This window comes from Suricata suricatta, chromosome 16 (genome assembly GCF_006229205.1).
Source record: "Suricata suricatta isolate VVHF042 chromosome 16, meerkat_22Aug2017_6uvM2_HiC, whole genome shotgun sequence".
NCBI lineage: Eukaryota > Metazoa > Chordata > Mammalia > Carnivora > Herpestidae > Suricata > Suricata suricatta.
Window position 1 is genome coordinate 16,037,317 of NC_043715.1, and position 18,652 is coordinate 16,055,968.

General features: G+C 46.1%; 1 protein-coding gene and 2 long non-coding RNA genes across 5 annotated transcripts in view; 2 read left to right on the plus strand and 1 right to left on the minus strand.

The window, feature by feature from the left end:
* NFAT5 (nuclear factor of activated T cells 5) overlaps positions 1–18,652 on the minus strand; it is a 173,276-nt gene that overhangs the window by 133,437 nt on the left and 21,187 nt on the right. The window lies entirely within an intron of this gene.
* On the plus strand, positions 3,483–11,675 carry LOC115279997. The gene is made up of 4 exons (XR_003903611.1): positions 3,483–3,499; positions 10,037–10,149; positions 10,839–11,012; positions 11,368–11,675. It is a non-coding gene; the product is annotated as an uncharacterized LOC115279997 (long non-coding RNA).
* Positions 16,445–18,099, plus strand: LOC115279998. Its single transcript, XR_003903612.1, has 3 exons — positions 16,445–16,502; positions 17,099–17,293; positions 18,024–18,099. It is a non-coding gene; the product is annotated as an uncharacterized LOC115279998 (long non-coding RNA).

Sequence of the window (18,652 nt, forward strand, 5' to 3'; positions counted from 1 at the left end):
GCCTTCCTCCAGAAGGAGTCCATATGGTGAAATGAAAGGCTCTTGGAGATGAAATCAGAAGATCTGGGTTAAATCCCACTTGGCAATAATGAAAATCACTTTACTTTTCTGAGCCCCCATTTCCACCTCTGAGAACTGCGGCTAAAAATGCTTGCCCTCCACTACAGAGACACTACACACAGCAGGTGTTTGCGGAAGCCTGGCTCTTTGCAGAGGTGCAGAGACGACACTGTCATCATTACTGTTGGTGGGTTCATGAGGCATCATTCACTGAGAAGGGTGGCTATAAAACAGACCATGTTTTTAAAGTAACAAATAAATAAATAAAACAAAACAGAACATACTGTATGCATCCAATTTTTGCTCAATCTGAATATTTCCCGAGAAAATAGCCTAAAAGTAATTATATCAGATGGCTAATACAAATTGTACCTGAGTGAGAAGACAGAACAAAACCAAACCAAAATAAATATATTACCTTTGGGATTAGATAGTAAATACATGTTATTTAAACTCTTAGCAGTTATTTTTGCCAAAAGATATTTTATGAAAAAGGAAAGATATTTTGTGATATTTTGTGAGGAAATACCTAGGATACAATTTAAGCAAAAACAAAGGCAGTAGAAATCACACAGAGTGGCACTATTTACAAGCTCCATGTGCCTAGTCTGAATTGAAATCCAGTTTAGTGTAGAAAGAGAAAGATCTCAAAGACTTAAAGAGATTGTAAAGTGTCTCATTAATAATTTTAACAGTAAGTATGTGAGGAAATGATTATAGTTTGGGTCTATTGTGTGAAATATAATGTTAAAAGCAATTTTACCTTTTTGTGCTCATTTTTCTTTAATGAGGCTACCAAAACATTTAAAATGACATGTGTGGCTCGCATTTGTGATTCACCTATTTCTTTTAAATAGTGCTGATATAAACAGTATAAAAGACTGTATTATGAAAAAACATGCAGAGAAAAAAATAGAATGGAAAAATACCAAACTCATCCCTATGACTGAATCTAAATGGCATGGTTATGGTGACTTTTTCAGCTTCTTTACACTTTCCTGTGTTTCGCTTATGCTTGGTGGGGTGCAGATACCTCTGTGATAATCTTGAAAGGGCGAAATGAGTCTAGATTCTTTCCTATATTCCAAAGCAAAAACTGCCCTTTCTCAAAATGCATCCTCTGGGGACTATTATTTTGTAGGGTGAAAAAGGATTTTTCTAACTGGCTGACCTGGGTCGGTCCCTGGTCGAAGGGTAAGGTCTGACATCCTGCTCCCATCCTCCGGGGGTACAGGGTGATCGGCTCGGGGCCTTCCCCACAAAAAGGGAACAGAGGGTGTGAGGACTATGAGGAGCGGCTCAGTGGACGCTCAGAACATCCCTGGGCAAGGAAATGAGTCATCCAGTGAGTCAGCCCCACCACCCTGCTTTCATTCTCGGTATTGTTCCACATCGCTGCTCCTGAGTCTGTCACCCTTTCCCCCTGACCCACATGTGTGGCCTTCGGTTGGCCCAGGCGGACCTGGCCGAGAAGGGCTCCTGGGTGCTAAGAATCTAAGGTGCGTCTTCCACGGTGTGTCTGTCACCACATAATCTCCTTTCACCTCCGTAGTGACGCATTCAACGTAGGGTGTCATTAGTATTCTTGTTTCACAAATGAGGAAACTGAGGCACAGAGGGGTTAAAACTTAGCCAGGGCTCACAGCTAGGAAGAAGGAAACATGAGATTCAAACTCAAGCTTGACTGCAGAGCTCCTGTCAGAAATGCGGCGGGGCCCCCTGGGTTTCCTAGACTCCCCCCAGACAAGACTGAGAAGTACTGAACCGAAGTGTCTCCACCAGCCCGTGTGTCAGGTGCTTGCCATCTTCCAAAATGCGTGTCTGGGGAAGAGTCTGAGTCTGATATCAGACGTTTACACCAAAGTATGGCTTTCAGCCTGTAATGACACCTTCAGGGAGCAATTGTGGGTGAAATCCTACTCCGATGGAAGGGTAGAAGACTCAAAGGAATTTCTGCCAGTGGGAGGCCCACGGGGCAGACATCTGGAGGAAAAGGAGGGTGTTCGTTCACAACTCTGCTTCCTCCTGAGAGCGGGAGCCCACCTCCTCCAGGAGCCAAGCCCTGCCTGGGTGTACCGGCAGGGTAGGTGGGGCAAGGCCGAGGAGGCCACGCTCACGTGACGTGGCTGCACAGAGCGCCACCCCCTCGCAGATTCCACCGGGGGAGAGTCATCCTCGGCAGCCAGCAGTTCTCGGTCTTGTAAACCTCTTGATTTTTAAAAATAATTTTATGTTTTTATGTGTAACACATTCACATGGTTCAGAATTATATAATGCTTATAATAAACATATATAATATTATTATATAATAACGATTATATAATTTTTGAACCACGTGAATGTATTACACATACACACAAGTTATTTTTGAAAGCCTTCCTCCTACGGGGTCCCCATCTGCCCAGTTCCTACTGCACCCCTGTACTTAGCGTTGTTATTAGCTTCTTGCGTATCTTTTCAGAGTTTCTTTATACATATATAAATAAATACAAATACACACATAGGACACACACACACTCTCTCTCTCTTTCTCTCTCTCTCTCTCTCTCTGTCACCCTTCTTTTTCTACAAAAGTTACAGGCTCTTTTTACAAGAGTAAAAATGCTGGAGAGAAGAACACATTGTTACTAACATTTCAGTGAAAAGGAGTCCCTAGGTATTTTCTTCTGGGGGGAACTGAGGACCTGAGCCGTTTTCCTTTGTTTTCACATTTTTTAAAAGTCATGCGTCATGAGACATAATTTACATACAGTAAAATTCACTCTTTTTAGTGGACAGTTCTGTGATTTTTGACAAATGCATAGTTGTGTAGCCACTATCATAATCGAGATATAGAACAGTTCTTTTTAAAAACGGTTTCTAAGGTTTTATTTATTTTTGAGAGAGAGAGCGAGAGAGAAGGTGAGCAGGGGAGGGACAGAAAGAGAGGAGGACAGAAGATTCAAAGCAAGCTCTGCACTGAGAGCAGCAAGCCCAGTGTGGGACTCGAACTCACGAACTGCAAGATTGTAACCTGAGCTGAAGTCGGATGCTCAATCAACTGAGCCACCCAAGTGTCCCAAGATACAGTTCTATCCCTCCCCCCCAAACTCTCTCGTGCCCCTCTCTAGCCATCCTCTACCCCCATCTCTAGCCCGTAGCGACCCTATCTGCACCGCCAGCCCCCAGCGACTGATATGTTCTCTGTCCTTACAGTTTGGTTTTTGCCAGAATGTCATGGAAATGGATCATGCAATATGTAATTTTTTGCATCTGACTTTTGTCACTTACCAGACTCCTGTTCCATTGTATGGATGTACCATTTGTTTATCCATTCATCAGTTGAAGAACCTTTGGACAAGTATGAGGGGAACGTCTACTGATACACAGGTTTTTGTGTGAATAGACATTTTCATTTCTCGCTGACCAGGATGTAGGAGTGAGATTACAGGGTCATATGGTCAGTGTGTGTTTCTCATTTTTAATCCTTACGCTGTGATCTAGTCTTGCCAGTTCATTCTCAGAGGGGAAATCTGAGGGCCAGAGTGTTTTAGTAGGCTGTCTCCCACATCGCCCATCAGATAAGTGGCAGAGATAGGATTTGAACTCAGATCTAACAACAACAACAACTTTCTGCTTGTAACTTTGATGTCACACTGGCTGTCTGCCACCTCGTTAAAAGGGGTCAGAGATATCCAGGTGTTAGGGCTAAAAGCGCAAATAAAATACAAACCTCACTTTTTCTTTAATTTTGGCTCCCTTAGAAGAATTCAGTCTTCTGGTCGAGAGGAAATCCTAGTGGGGCCCCCTCTGGGCTGGTAGTACACTCTGTTGCCTCAAGAATATTAGCTTTCCCAAAGGGAATGATTCCTAATGTTTATGAGTGGGTCTGGAATGTGCTCTTAAAAGTTTATAGTTCACTTAACATGCATCATCTCATCAGAGAACGATTTCACGAGGGGGCGGACCTGTCTCTCCCTGAAACCCACCCACAGAGCCACCGACACCGCTGACCGGCGCGCAGAGGGAGCCTATCTGTGACCCTTATTATTTCACTCTATTCTGAGCTGTCCACCCCTCTCTTGTGTAATGGCAGCCTGACAATTCCAGCCGCCCTCCTGGCATGCCTGGATTGGCAGGGTGGTGGCCCGGAACAGGCAGGGACTCCAGGCCTTCCCTTGGGATTTTATGGGGCATCAGGAGGGCTGCTGAGTGCCCAGCATGGGGCCCAGGATGAGGAGGCAGTCAGCCATGTCAGTCCCCTTCCCTTTCCCTAAACAGAGAGACAGGTACCAAGCCAGCAAGCAAGACACCAAGAGGTGAGTTTCTATCACCAGTGTGCTGTGTGCTTCGAGCAAGTCACCTCCCTACTCTGCGCCTTTGGTTTCCACATTCCTAAAAGTGGACCAGGTCCAAGTTCACTGTACAGAATGTACTTATAAATGTAGCCTTTCAGCCTAAAGAGGAGGGATTAAGGGAAAAACCCCTTAATCTCCTGGCTGCCTAGAAGGCCCTGCCCTCTCGAAGCAGAGATGAGATTTTACAGCCATGGAGAAACTGCTGGAAGGAGTGGGGAGAGGCCTGAATCTTACTGATCCCCTAAAGCCAGGCCCACAAGGGGAGCCGAGGAAACGTGTCATTGGCTCCTGGAAGACAGGAACTCTCTGCCTCGCACTCATTGTAGGGGCTTGTGAGTCTCTGTTAAATGGGAGTAACCATGCATCTTCCTCCTGGGGTTTGGGGAGGGGACCCGGAGGATATGTGTTCCTTCTTGGCTACCTCATGGGCTGCTTCCGGGCAAAACGAGAGTGTGTGGGCCACAAGAATCACGTGTGCTCCTTTCAGCTGACGCGTAGGGTGACCAGCTTGTCCTTGGTTGCAATCTTAGTTCCGCACCCCAGAAACTCCTTAATCCTGGACAAACCGGGACAATCAGTCACCCTACCTACACACCCATTTATTTTTATTTATTAATTTATTTTTAAATATTTTATTTATTTTCGATATCGAGAGAGACAGAGCATGAGGGGGGAGGGGCAGAGAGAGAAGGAGACACAGAATCTGAAGCAGGCTCCAGGCTCTGAACTAGCTGTCAGCACAAATCCCGACACGGGGCTTGAACCCACACATGTGAGATCATGACCTAAGCCAAAGTTGGAGGCTTAACCGACTGAGCCACCCAGACGCCCTTATTTTCATTTATTTTTGAGAGACAGAGAGAGAGGGTGCGAGCAGGGGAGGGTCAGAGAGAGAAGGAGACACAGAATCTGAAGCAGGCTCCAGGCTCTGAGCTAGCTGTCAGCACAGAGCCTGACGCGGGGCTCGAACCCACGAACCATGAGATCATGACCTGAGCCAAAGTCGGACGCTCAACCGACTGAGCCACCCAGGCACCCCCACACCCATTTTTAAAAATCAAAAACTCATAGCGTTCAAAGTTTAGAATTTCCCACTGAACATTCCAAATGTCTGGAATTTTTTTTTTTATAAATAGATTTTTCTTTTTTTTTTTTAATGTTTTATTTATGTTTGATACAGAGAGAGACAGAGCATGAGAGGGGGGAGGGCAGAGAGAGAAGGAGACACAGAACTGGAAGCAGGCTCCAGGCTCTGAGCTAGCTGTCAGCACAGAACCCGACGTGGGGCTCGAACCCACGAACGTGAGATCTGCCCTGAGCCGAAGCCGGAGGCTTAACCGACTGAGCCACCCAGGCGCCCTTCAAATGTCTGGAATTTCTTAAAACCGTAGTACCAGGCAGCTCCATGTTCACATGCGCACATGGAGGCAACGGGGTGGGGCTGAGGGTAGCAGCCCCCCTTAGATGGGCCGAGCACTCATCACTCTGCAAGAGTCCTCATCTCTCACTCTCATCTTTTTTTTTTTTAATATTTATTTATTTTTGAGAGAGCGCATGAGCAGCGGAAGGGCAGAGAGAGCAGGAGACAGAATCTCAGTCAGGCTCCAGGCTCTGAACTGTCAGCACAGAGTCCAAAGCAAGGCTCAAATTCACAAACCCTGAGTTCATGACCTGAGCCGCAGTCCGAGGTTTAACCGATTGAGCCACCCAACCCCCCTCACTGTTATCTTACACATGTCTTACACACTCGTGCACTGACACCAGCTGCACCACTGGAGTTGGCAACCCTTGCTGCAAATTCACTCTAACCTCTGAAGAGCTTATAAGTTTAAGAGAGAAAACTTTAAAAAGTTGACCCTAGGTTGCTCATTTTCAAATGGTCCAAGATAGAAACATTTTAATAGAGAGAAAGCACCATCAATTTTCTCACTGATGTTCTTTATTAAAGAAAAACAAAGCAATCTAGACTATCAGGATCTACATTATTGTGACATAAAACTTAAGTGCTGTAATTTTGTGTTTGATGTAAAAGAAAATGTTTTCCTTCTGAATAGATCCTCAGGCACAAATTCTATTTGCCAGTAGTAGAAATGTAATCTAAAGTAAGGAGGAAGGGAGAATAAGAGCGTGAGAGAAGGATAGGGTGAAGAGGGAGAGGAATGGGATGAGAAAGAGAGAGAGAGAGAGACTGATTTATTTTTTATTTTTTTAATGTTTATCTTTGAGAGAGAGAGAGAGAGAAAGAGCATAATCAGGAGAGGGGCAGAGAGAGAGGGAGGGAGGCACAGAGTCCAAAGCAGGCTCCAGGCTCCAAGCTGTCAGCACAGAACCCGACAGGGGTTTCAAACTCACAGACTATGAATTCATGACCTGAGCTGAAGGCAGACGCTTAATTAACCAACTGAGCCACTCAGGTGCCCTGAGATCGACTAATTTAAAGGGTTCTGTACTCCAATGCAGACCAGTAGGAGTGGGTGTCGGGATCCAGGGTCCACTGGATTCAGAGACTTGGGCTCTACTCCAGCCAAGACTCTGTTCCAGCTTCTCCTCGCAAATCAGCTTTATTGTCTCAGGTCTGCTTCTGCACATGGAGGGGAAAAGGAGCAAATGCAGGTCCGGGCTCATATATTTACTAGATGAACCCCTAAAGGAGGCAAAAGGATGGGCGGCAAGTAGTGAATTTTCTCTTTCTACCAGTTGAAAGATCCAGTTAGAAAAATCCTAGGTGTGGGGGAGGCTCCTGAGTGGCTCAGTCAGTTGAGTGTCCAACTTTGGCTCAGGTCATGATTCCGCACCCATGGGTTTGAACCCCACATCGGGCTCTGTGCTGACAGCTCAGAGCCTGGAGCCTACTTTGGATTCTCTGTGTGTGTCTCTCTCTGCCCCTCCCTTGCTCATGCTCCGTCTCTCTCTGTCTCTCGAAAAATAAAATATTTAAAAAAAATGAAAAGACAAATTTTAGGGAAGAATTATGATTAGTCTGGCTTAGCTCCTAGACCAATCAGATCTATTCCCGGAAGAAAGAAGGACTGGTATTAGGCCCAAATCACAGGCGCTAACTGGTGGGTTATGCGGGTGTTAAATGGGCTCCAAGGTTCTCCAGGCTGGGAAGCTCTCTCTGCAGTCTAGTTTTTTTTGTACCAATTATAGTAATCATGATTGCTTAAAATGTGCCAGGCACTGTTTTGTTTTGCAGATATTATCTCACTGAATCTTCTCCTCGACCCTCCGAGGGAGTTTATTATCCCTGTTTTACAAATGAGGAAACTGAGACACAAAGTAGTTAAGTAGTTGGGCACCGCGCCCAAGCGGCAGACCTGGGCTGGGAGTGCAGGTGGTCTGGCCAGAAATCCTCCACTCACAGGCCTCACAGCTGCCTATCTGGAGGGAGTCACACACTTGACTATAAAGGATCTGTCACAGATGCCTGTGTGCTGGCAGTGCTCAAAGGTGTGACCACTAATGGTGTGGCTTTCCATCTGTGAGCATGGGTGGGGGACTGGGTGAGAGGTCCCCCAGATTCCTGCCATGCCTGCTGCCTGTGCTGGGGAAGCTGGCTTTGATCTGCCTCTGGGCCACTGGGCACAGTGCTATCTGTCCATCTCGCCCTCTGCCAGGCAGCTTGGCCCAGACTCCTTCTGCTGCATTTTTGCTTCTCACCAAGTCTGCAGGCAGTGACCCGAGCCCTGCACCAGGAATCAGAAAATCATATTTTGAATTTTGCTTTGTTTTGTTTTGTGTTCCTAGTCCTGGCTCTGTCCCTAACAGAATACAAATAGCAATATGTTCAGTTGTTTCTCTGGGTTTTAGGGGAATTCAATTCATTCTGACAACTGTGTAGTGAATTTCTTCTCTGAGCCTGACTATGAGGACACGGTTATTGCAATAAATGAGAAGCTGACTCTGCCCTATAAAAATTTAGGCTACTTTTATTTTTAAAATCCTTATCTCTAAACTGCTCCGTTCTGGTTCAGGCAGAAGTTTTCTTCATGGTCCCTTCAGTTTCTGACCTATGGGCCACAGCCAGTCTAACTGCTCTAAAATACTGCTTTCATCCACAGCTGGGAATTGTTTTTTTTCTCCTAGGACTACATCATACCTTTATTTGTTTATTTGTTTTTTAACGTTTATTCATTTTGAGAGACAGAAAAGAGAGAACGTGGGGGAGGGACAGAGAGAGGGGGGAGGGGGGAGAGAAAATCCCAATTCCAAGCAGATTCTGCATGATCAGCAGAGAGCCCAATGTGGGGCTCAAACCCACAAAGTGTGAGATCCTGGTCTGAGCTGAAGTCAGAAGCTTAACCAACTGAGCCACCCAGGCGCCCATAATTCAAACCTTTAAATCAGGTTCTGTTCGTGTCTGATAGCCTTCTCCCTTTATCACCCCCAGCAGCCGAATTGATTTGCTCCATCACTGCCCCTTCTTTGGAATGCCCCCTTATCTGCAGTTCTTGGTAGGCTTAGGCAGTCATGTTTCAATCACATGATTTGCCTTCTGACCATAGCTGATTGGTTCTAAGTGATCACCTGACCTAGGAGTACCCATCCATAGTCTGAGCTGAGCCTATCAGCTTCTGTTTTCTCAATATTCTGACCTAAAAGGCTCAGAGAGCAGATGAAGATGGCCGGCCCTGGAGCGGGAGGGTACTGTGGTGTTAGGGTGTAAGCTTGCACCAGGTAAAGGCAGGAGAACGAGCATACGTAAAGGGGCAGAGGTGAGAGACCACCCATGAGGCAATGCCAAGGGAGAGGAAGGGAGGAGAAGCAGCCCACGTTACCAGGTCGAGCCCCCTCCTATCACTTTTGAAGTCCACTTCCCAGCCTTGGCTGTCTAATGTAACTTTCAATAGCGTCTCAGTTAAATTGAGCAAGCTAGACATGGCCTGAATTTCCTGCAACCAAACTGTGACTAGAATGTCAAAATATTTCATCCATTCCATATTATCACATCACTTATTACAACAATAAAGTGCAGACATTCCACCTATCCCCAACGGATGGAGATGCCTTTAATTCATCTTTATAGCCTTCCTACTCTCCCTTGCCTGGGTCATGGTCTCCGCTCAGTAAAAGCTTGAGGAAGGAATGAACAGTCATCTCTGAATTTCTCTGCCTCGTTTTCCAGCCTCCCCCACCTGGCCCCGTATCTAACCTCATTTCCCACTTCTCCTCACTACACACCCTACACTGTGGTCAAACTGGTCTCACCAAGACATCCGACCATTTCTCTGGGCCTTTCCTCATGCTGGAATGCCCTCCTCCCTCTTTGTCTATTTATTTTTCTAATATCATCCCCCTCCTTCTGCATTCATTCCTCAAATATTTACTGAATGCCCACTCTGCATCGGACATTATGCTGTGTGCCAGGCTACGGCAGAGAACAAAACAGACGGGCTTTCTGTCATCGTGTCGCTAATCGTCTGATGAACTTCCTCCGAGAGCTCCCCAGCACCCACTCCTTACCTGCCTCCTCTCTTACCTCTTGTAAGATTAGTTCCTACTACCTCACACTGCTGTTTGTTAACAGGTCCTCTTCAATTTGTTTTGCACCCCCCCCCCCCAGCCTCCTCCTGCTGGCTCGATTTTATGTGCCTTGAAGGCTGGAGCTAGAATTTTGTACTTTTTCTATTTATATTTAGGTGGCTCAGCATTGGGGGACACAGTGGACACTAAAACATAATTCTTCGCTGCCTGCCTGCTTGATTGAAAATGTCTCCTGCCCTCTTGGCCTGGAAAATGGAAGGACAGAGAGGTATTTGTCTGTCTTTGCAATCCCAGGAATAAACATCAGCCTGGGTTTCAGCTGATCCCAATAACCCTGGCCGTAAAGCACCATCTAAATCCAGGGTAGAGATGAACAAATAGAGGTTTTATTTGTTCTGTTTAATCCCAGGCGCTCTGGGGGAGGCCTTCACAGACCTCCTTGCCACAAACCTATGCTAACAAACAAGAACCCACTTCTTTGGCCTCCTGTTCAGCGTCCTCTTACCTACGCGTCAACTCCCTTGTCTCTGGCCCTTCTGAAAGACACCTTTCAGCTCTGCATCTTTACCGGGTGGGAGGGGGAAAAAAAATAGGGCCACTAGATTTCTTTCTCTCCCCAGACATAAGCAAAGGTGGTTCTCCCCACACCCAGCCCCCGCGAGCGCTCACCACAGAATTTCTCCGCAGAAAGAAAGTGCCTTTTTAGAAACAGAGTTGCTCTTTCAACTCAGGAAGAGAAAAAAATAATCCACCAACCATCCCTGAAACCTACACTTGGCCAAAATCCTGAGTTCAATGAGAGGATCGGAGTGAATCACTGCTCTTTGCTTTGACTGTGTCAGCAACGGGGAGCTGAGAGCTGCCTCGTGCCCCAGCAGAGGACTTCTGCCACATTTCCGCCTCATTCTGATTCCCTTTTTGCTTGTAAGCAGCGCCATCTTATCTGATGCCCAACAGAAATTAGGTTCAACCCATCTGGTTGAGACCAGGGACCGACAGTTCTGAGAAAAAAGCTGTTGCACCGTGACGGGCTGTACCTCTTGTGTCTAAAGCTCAAGTCCAACTCGTTCTATCTCTGTCGCCGGTTTGAGACACTCTGCAATGGCTTCAACATGAAGTCTCAGCTCAAAGGTATTTTAAGCTCCACACAACAATAGTAGAACTGTTTGGGGCGCCTGGGTGGCTCAGTTGGTTGGGTGTCTAACTTTGGTTCAGGTCATGATCTCATAGTTCTTGGGTTCAAGCCCCGCGTCAGCCTCTCTGCCTGTCAGCACAGAGCCTGCTTCGGGTCTTCTGTCTCCCTCTCTCTCTCTCTGCCCCTCTCCAGCTGGTTCTTGTTCTCCCTCTCTCTCTCTCATTCTCTCTCAATGAGTAAATAAACTTAAATCCTAAAACAACCCAAGCACTCCTATGAGGTAGGTACGATGGTAATCTCTATTTTATAGATACAGAAACTGAGACCCAGAGAAGAATTTCTGTTTTACAGGCATAGAAACTGGCATCCAGAGAAACTGACTAGCTTGTCTACACCTACTAAGTGAAGGAGCCAGGACCTGGACATGAGCCAGCTGATTCCAAAACGAGTGCTCTTCAGCACTATGCCCATGGTTCTCTCTTTGTCCTCACTTTCTACAGGCTCCCCATTCTCCAAAGACTGAAGGAAATTCCATCCCCTTCCAGATATCTGCGGTCTTCCCTGGCCTTCCCTAATCTGACTTACTTCCTCTCACCTGTTAGCACCTCTCAGGCCATTCTGAGATACGCATTCATTCATGCAACAAATATTAAACACCCATCTATGCCGGGACTGTTGTAGTCCATATATCACGGACTCTTTGTTCTAGTTGAGGGAAGACAGGTAAGTTGCAGAGCATGTGACTCTTGATCTCAGGGTTGTAAGTTCAAGCCCCACACGGGTCACAAAGCTTACTTAAAAAAAAAAACAAAAGGAAAAGAAAAGAATGGGGGGGCTCAGTCAGTTAAGCACCTGACTCTTGATTTCAGCTCAGGTCATAATCTCAGGGTCGTGAGATTGGGCCTCATGTCAGACTCCATGGTGAGTGTGGAGCCTGCCTGGGATTCTCACTGCCTCTCTCTCCACTCCTTCCCTGCTTGCATGCGCATGCTCTCTCTCAAAAAGAAACATCCTTTTAAAATAGAATGTAAGTACATGAAACTATAGGCACAGTAGGTGACAGTAAGTGTTAAAGAGAGAAATAAGAGAAAGGATATCTGAGGAAGTGTAGTTTTAGGCAGGGTGGTGAGGGTGGGCCTTACTGAGAAAATAACACCGGACTTAAGATTTATGAGCCCCAGAGCAAGCCGTGTGGGGGAGGGGCGTTTACACGGAAGGGCAGCTGCAGAGGCACAGGGCAGGAGCGTGCCTATGTGTTCAAGGAATGACAAAAAGGCCAGTAGGGGGTGAGTGAGGGAAAAGGAGCTGCAGATGAAGTGAGAGGGAAGGAGAAGTGGCCGGACTCTGGAGCCCTGCAGGCCACTGTCAGGGTGTTGGCCTTGTGCTGAGTGAAATGGGAAGCTGCTGGAGGGTTTTGAGCAGATGTGCGTTTTCATAGTGTCTCTCTAGTGATTGTGTTGAGAGCAGGCTGAAAGGGGACAAGGTTGGGAGGCTATCAATAATCCAAGTGAGAAATAATGGCAGCTTGGATGGAGGACGGTGCTGGCAGCAGTCAGATTCTTGATGTATTTTGATGGTAAGTCAATAGGACTTCCTGGAAGATTAGAGATGCAATGTGAGAGAAAGAGAGGAGTAGGAAATGATACCCAAGTTTTTGTCCTGAGCATCTGGGAGATGGAAGCTTTATTGAGATGAGAGTGGAGGGACAGTTTGAAGGAGGGATATCAGGAGCTCAGTACTGGATATGGTAAATTTGAGATGCCTAGTCAAGATCTCAGTGAGTAGGTGGATTAATATATAGTTGTGGACTTCAGGGGAGAGATCTAGCTGGAATCACAAATATGGAAGTCATTAGGGTGTGGATGGTATTTTTTTAAGCCACAAATATTGAGTGAAATCATTCAGGGAGTCAAAGTAACTAAAGAGGTGAGGTCAAAGGATAATGTTCTGGGGCACTCTTAACATTTAGAGGTCAAAGAGATGAACAGGAACCAACTGGAGACTAAGAAGGAAGAGACAAGGACGTATGAAGCAACTTGGAAGTGTTTCAAGGAAGATGGAGGGATCAGTTGTGTTAGATGCTTCTGATTGGTCAAGTAACAAGAAGACTGAGAATTGACCCATCAGATAAAGAAGACATGCTTAATTATCCCTTCCTTCAGGTGACCACCTCCACCCCTACACCTGACCATTCTCTGGGATCTGGAGGTTGACCTACCAGCCAAGGGAACCCTGGTCCTGAGCTCAAGCACTAAAACAATGTCTAAGACAAATCACTGCTTCCCAGATATGGGGAAAGGAGTAAGTTGCCGCTATCACTTTAAAGGGAAGAGGATGGAAGGGAAAAACTGTGGGTAGCAGAAGGGAAAGACGGAGACACCAACATAGAGGGAAACAAAATTTGCTTTTAAAAAATGCCTAGAGCAATTACTGTTGTCAGGAAGCAAAGAAATTTATCTTGGGGCCTCATGGCTCCTTGATTTAGATAAAGTCATTAATGAGCCTTTTCCAATTGGCTCCATCCTGGAGTCTTGACTAGCGTAGGGGTTGAGAATTAAATTCCTCTGCACTGAGCTTTTCCCTGGCAGGTGAGGAAGACAGGCGTGTCAGAGCCTGGGAAATGGGAGAAGAGAGATGAGAGAAAGATGGCTGGCACAGAATTCCCGGAGGCAGGGCGAGGCTGAGGAACCTGTTTAAAGAACAGTGAGGTCTAACACAAATTTCCTTGAACTTTTTGTTGAAGTAATAACAGATACAGAGGAAAATGTGAATTTTCATACACCCATGTAACCTGCACTGAAGTCAGGCACCCGGGAGCCCCCGTCCTGTTCTCTTCCAATCACGACTCCACCCAAGGGCAATCACTATCCTGACTTTGAACAGCACAGACTAGTTTTGCCTGTTTTTGAACTTTATACAAATGAGTTGTGCCTTTAGCATCTGACTTCTTTCATTTCACATTGTGTTTGTGAGGGTCATCCATGCTGTTCCATACAGTCTGTCTTACACCCTCATTGCTGTAGACTATTCCACTGTATGATTATAATGCAATTGATTTATCCCTTCTACTGTTGATAGGCATAGAAATTGTTTCAATTTGAGGGCCCTTACAAATGGCGCTGCCACAAAAGTATTTGGACATGGCTACTATTCACTCCCCCCTCTCAAGAGTTTATTTGGAAAATTTTCAAATATAGAAAATAGAAATAGGAGTGCCTGGCTGGCTCAGATGGTGGGGTATGTGCCTCCTGATCTTGCGAGTTGCGAGTTTGAGGCCTGCATTGGGTGGAGAGATTACTTAAAAATAAAATCATTTTTAAAAAGAAAGGAAATTGAAATAATTGTATCGTGAACATCCTCTGTGTGAACCACTTATAAATATTATACTAAAAAGTTAATAGTGTACTATATTTGCTTTATCACATATCTATCCCTTTACCCATCCATGAGGCCATCATTTTTCTCCCCTTTTGATGTATTTCAATGTAAGGTGCACTTTCCCTAGCATTATATTCTACCCCAAAACATTTCAGTATATATATATCACTGACGAAAGTTACTATTTCTTCTTTGAGAGAAAATTGTACACAAACTAAAATGCATTCATGTTAACAGTATTATTATTCAATGAGTATCTGAAATGCATACATCTCTATAACCCAAACCCCTATCAAAATATAAAATATTATCATCCAGAAATTTCCCTGTCCCTTCCCAGTCCTGTCCCTCCCCCCAACCAGTGTTCTCATCTTTTTTTTTTTTTTAATCATACATGAGTTCTGCCGGCTTTAGAACTTCATGTAAATGCAATCCTACAGTATGTACTCTTTTGTACAAAGCTTCTTGCACTCGGCATAATATTTTTGAAATTCATTCATAGTGTTGCATGAATAAGTAGTTTGTTCCTTTTCACTGAGTGAATATACGGCAATTTGTTTATACATCCTCCTGTTGACTGACATCTGGGATGTTTCTAGTTTGGGGCTTTATAAAGAAAAATGCTATTACCATTCTCATACTAGTCTTCTTGCAGACATATGCTTTCATTTCTCTTGGGTAAATACCTAAAACCAAAATTGCTGGGTCATAGGGGTATGTTTAGTTTCATATAAAACTGCCAGACCTTTATTTCATAGTGGTTACATGATTTTTACACTCCCATGAACAAAATAGGAAAGTTAATATTGTTCAGTGCCCTTGCTTATGTTTGGTATTGTCAGTCTTTTTAATTTAAGTTATTCTGGTGGGTATGTAGCAGTACCTCATTTTAAATTTGTTTTAATTTGCATTTTCCTGATATTTAATGACATTGAGCATGTTTTATAGTGCCCACTGGCCATTGATCTATCTTTCCTTGTGAAGTGTCTGCTCAAATTTTAGCCATTTTTTAATTGGGTTGTTTATCTTTTTTGCTCTTGAATTATCATCAGTGTCCTTTCTCTAAGAGTTATCTTAAGATGGCGACTGAGTGGCCATTTTGCTGTGGGTAGGAGAAGAACTCCGTGCACTGACAACGTCCACACCCCACCTGCAGACCTGGAATGTCCCGCGCCAGTTTGAAAACAACCAATCATGAAGCTCCAGCTTCCCATCACCCCCACAGAGGAGGCAATCTATCCCATCCCGCCACGGCCCTAAAATGCCCTTATTTGATCATCTGCCCTCCCAAGACCAAACCAAGAAGTCTTTCATCCATAAAATATTTCACCCTTCCCGTACCAGGTGCGACTCCCCTCCCCACTCCCGGAGTCCCGGAACCTCGCCCGGGAATCGCAGATCCCAATAAAGGCTTTCTTGGCTCCATAACTTGGTCTCTTTCTTTCCTCTCGTCTCTGCCTCCATCTATTAAATCTTATGTTTTGTGCCAAAACCCGGGAGGAGATAGCAGCTCAGCAGCTGGCTTCTAGCTGAGCTCTCTCCTTCCCGATCCGGGGATCACGCCTTGGTGCCAAAACAGAAACTGCCCCTGCCAGGCTGGGGCCCTCCTGTTGAACTTCTGGTCCAGGACCCGAACTCTACTAATTGGGTAAGTTCCCTGATTATCCAAGCCCCCATAGGGGATCCTGTCCGAAATCGCAGCCGCGTCAGGACAACCCCTCCACCGTAGCTTCAGGGGCTACTCTGGTGGTATAGTCCCAGGGGCTATATCCACTCTGGCCTCCTGGGTTGGGGAGACATCCCGGACCCTAGGATGAGCCAACCCTCCGTTCAGATCTCGAGCCTGAACACAGGGATTCCTACTTCAGTCCCGAGACTTTAGGCCGGATATTATGGGAACTTCCCAATCTAAGCCAGAACTCACAAAAGGAGCACTCACCCCTTACAATGCCTTCTGAAGAACTTCTGGTTTCTTGGTTACGATGGTGACCTTTGCCACAACCACCTAATACGTCTCTGTATGGTTGTATGGCCCCTCTACAAGCTGGACCACCAATCCCAAAGGCCCCCAGAAGGGCCCCTCGATTTCCAAACTTTTACCAATTTAGGTAATTTCTGTCTTAGGCAGGGAAAATGGAAGCAGGCTCCAGTCTCTGAGCTAGCTGTCAGCACAGAGCCTGACGCGGGGCTCCAACCCACGAATGTGAGGTCTGACCTGAGCAGTTTAACCAATTGAGCCACCCAGGCGCCCCTGCCCCTCCTTCCTATAACCCTATAACCTCCCTATAACTCTGGTGCTCGCTCCCCCTCCCCCACCACCCACTCCTCCTCCTCCGGCATCCGCTCCTCCTCCTCCTCCTCCTCCTCTGGTATCTGCTCCTCCTCCTCCTCTGAGCCCCACCCTTCCCGCCACATCCGCTCCTCCCACACCACCTATCGCCATTTGTACCCGCGCTTACCAACAACCGGAAAATGCCCCTGCGGCGGCCATTTTACCTTTCAGGGAAGTGGCAGGTCCGGAGGGGCTTGTTAGAGTTCACGTACCCTTTTTTCTCTACCTGACCTGTTGACCATAGAAAAGCGCCTAGGGTCATTCTCCTTGGACCCCTCACAATACACAATAAGGAATTTCAATATTTGGCCCAAGCATATGATCTCACCTGGCATGATATCCATGTAATCCTGACCTCTACCTTAACCTCAGAGGAAAGGGAACGAATCCAGACAGCTGCTCGTGACCACAGAGACCAGATTCATATTACTGATCCCACAATACCTATTGGGGCAAAGGCCGTACCGGCAGCTGACTCTAATTGGAATTACCAGCAACAGGGAACTGGCCATAGGCGATAGGATCAGATGATCCAATGTTTGCTGGCAGGCATGCGAGCAGCCTCAAGTAAGTCTGTTAATTTCAATAAGCTCCCAGAAATTATCCAAGAGCCCCATGAGAACCCGCAGCATGGTGTAAGGCCATCCTCTCACTTTCGGCTTTGCTTCCCCTGGCCAGGAGGCCTGGTTCCCATGTTCTTTGTCCTAGTTTTGTTGATTGTGTTGTCTTGGTTTGGTTGGACTGATGCTATGGGACAGACTCAAACTACCCCCTTGACTTTAGTCTTGGACCATTTCAAGGACATTAGGGAAAGAGCTGACAGATTAAGGCTTAAAGAAAAAGTTCTCTGTCTTTTCCAGGAATGAATGGCCAACCTTCAACGTTGGATGGCCTCACACATACACCCCACCCTGGTTAAAACCTTTTCTTCCTCCTAGGATCCTAGCGGCCAAGAAATTACCGCCACCTGAGAATCCAAAATTATCAGAGCCCTCTGCATCAACAGGCTCTCCCGATGGTTCCCATGCTTCCCGTCTTTACCTTGAGGTTCCCCCACCTTGAATAAATGTTAAATAACTTCTCTGGTTTCAGAAAAAGAGAAAAGAACTACGGCTTTAACCTAAAGTCATCCTGACAGCAAACACACTGCCAGTGGGAATGGCTGACATTCTCAGGGATTGACTAGCCCCAGAGGGCTCCTTTAATCTTAACCTTGCTTTTTCTGGCTTCCCCTCCCACTCTTTGTTTCTGCACCTACTTGGGTGTGATATGCCTCATTGCCTCTTCCCACCCTCAGGGGCTAGGAGCAAAGTGCACTTACATAGTCATCTACGTTTTGGGAGCCGGGGAAACACTCTTGTCTTTCCTGCCTCACTGAAAATGGCGCCAGTAATCTGTGAGAGTCACCTGTCTGAACCTCCGGAGGTAAACTAGTTTATCATTTTAATTTTAAACGCACATGTGCTTTTGTCTGGGGTATTAAGTGAAAGCCTGGACACGTGACTTCCCACCCCAGGGCCACACCTAGATGTCGAGAAGTTGGTCAGTCCTTTAGTAAACCTGTAAACACCTGTTTTGTGGCCACTTCTGTACTTGTTTTATCCAGTTGTTATTGTCATTGTTTTTGGTCTTGTCTGTGGAAATTCTATGGGAGGGAATGTAATAACCTTAGGTGTGTATGTGAACGTGAATGTGCAGCTCGGTGTGGCTTGCCTGCCGAGTTCAAGTCTGTGCTCCACGGGTGGGCATCCTTAAGGTCCCTGAAAGCCTACAGAGTCTGAATGGGCCCATGTGGGATTCTGTGGTGAATGGCATATAGTCTATGGTAGCATCGGAATAGTTTCCGATCATAAGTCACAATGCTAAGACCATTACAGCTAAGCGTCACCTAAGTTCCTTCAGGACACAGCCAGATGGGCATCTGAC